Source organism: Triticum aestivum, chromosome 1B (assembly GCF_018294505.1).
Source record: "Triticum aestivum cultivar Chinese Spring chromosome 1B, IWGSC CS RefSeq v2.1, whole genome shotgun sequence".
Classification (NCBI taxonomy): Eukaryota; Viridiplantae; Streptophyta; class Magnoliopsida; order Poales; family Poaceae; genus Triticum; species Triticum aestivum.
The window spans coordinates 395,734,799-395,736,744 of NC_057795.1; positions in this window are offsets into that span (position 1 = coordinate 395,734,799).

The window sequence follows — 1,946 nt, forward strand, 5'->3', positions numbered from 1 at the left end:
CGACCGTTGTCCTCATGCAGATATTCCCCACGGGAGTGTATCCAATGGATTTTACTTCACATTTTAGTGAAACACTGAATTCCCTTTGACCCTTGTATCCTTATATGGGTGCAAAGAATATTTGTGTCAATCCTCTCGAGTGTATAAGGGCCTTGTCAGAGCGTATATAAAGGATATCTGTGCACTTTTAGCACCCTACCACTTTACATTTCTTCCAACTAGGCTCCTCTTATCTTTTTCTCCAACTGACAAGGGAGCATGCGGGAGCAGAGGCGAACCCAGCCACGATGGGGCAGCTCAAGAGGCGGCCGCATGACGGAGACTAGCGGAGGCAAAAAGGCGGCTCAGAACAGACCCTCCGGGTCATGGCCCTTTTTTCAATCATTTTTCCCTTTCTTGCGTGTGAGGCGGAATTGTGGATCCAGCAGGCAGGTCGCAACTGCAGAGGCATGAGGCAGGGGATTGACCCCGCGGTAGCTCAGAGCAAAAGGTGAGGCTGGCCTGGTGCGGGCGGGTCGCAGCCGTGCCGCGTGGTGAGGTAATAGGACTCTCCTGGGGAACAACTTGAGGAGGCCCTGGGGAAGCAGAACGAGGCAGCCACAATGACAGATCGGCACAGAGGTGATTCGGCGACTCAACACAGCAGAAACAACACTCCAGGCATGTGGCAGAAAGGGTAGTGATAACCCACAAGTATAGAGGATCGCAACAGTTTTCGAGGGTAGAGTATTCAACCCAAATTTGTTGACTCGACACAAGGGGAGCCATAGAATATTCTCAAGTATTAGCAGTTGAGTTGTCAATTCAACCACACCTGGATAACTTAATATCTGCTGCAAAGTATTTAGTAGCAAAGTAGTATGGAAGCAATGGTAACGGTAGCAAAAGTAACAGTAGCAGTTTTGTAGTAATTGTAACAGTGGCAACGGTGAAGTAAATAAGCAAAGAGAAATATGTGAAAAGCTCGTAGGAATTGGATCAGTGATGGATAATTATGTCGGATGCGATTCCTCATGTAATAGTTATAACATAGGGTGACACAGAAGTAGCTCTAGTTCATCAATGTAATGTAGGCATGTATTCCGAATATAGTCATACGTGCTTATGGAAAAGAACTTGCATGACATCTTTTGTCCTACCCTCCCGTGGCAGCGGGGTCCTATTGGAAACTCAGGGATATTAAGGCCTCCTTTTAATAGAGTACCAGACCAAAGCATTAACACTTAGTGAATACATGAACTCCTCAAACTATGGTCATCACCGGTAAGTCTCCCGATTATTGTCACTTCGGGGTTAACGGATCATAACACATAATAGGTGACTATAGACTTGCAAGATAGGTGCTACGTCTTGAGCTTGCGTTGGTTTTTCCCTTGAAGAGGAAAGGGTGATGCAGCAAAGTAGCGTAAGTATTTCCCTTAGTTTTTGAGAACCAAGGTATCAATCCAGTAGGAGGCTCCTCAAAAGTCCCACGCACCTACACAAACAAACAAGAACCTCGCAACTACGCGATAAAGGGGTTGTCAATCCCTTCACGGTAACTTGCGAAAGTGAGATCTGATAGAGATAATATGATAAGATAAATATTTTTGGTATTATTATGATATAGATTGGAAAGTAAAAGATGCAAATAAAAGTAGATGGAAAACTTATATGATAAAAGATAGACCCGGGGGCCATAGGTTTCACTAGTGGCTTCTCTCAAGACAGCATAAGTATTACGGTGGGTGAACAAATTACGGTCGAGGAATTGATAGAAAATTACATAGTTATGAGATTGTCTAGGCATGATCATGTATATAGGCATCACGTCCATGACAAGTAGACCGAAACGATTCTGCATCTACTACTATTACTCCACACATCGACCGACTCCTGCCTGCGTCTAGAGTATTAAGTTCATGAAGAACAGAGTAACGCGTTAAGAAAGATGACATGATGTAGAG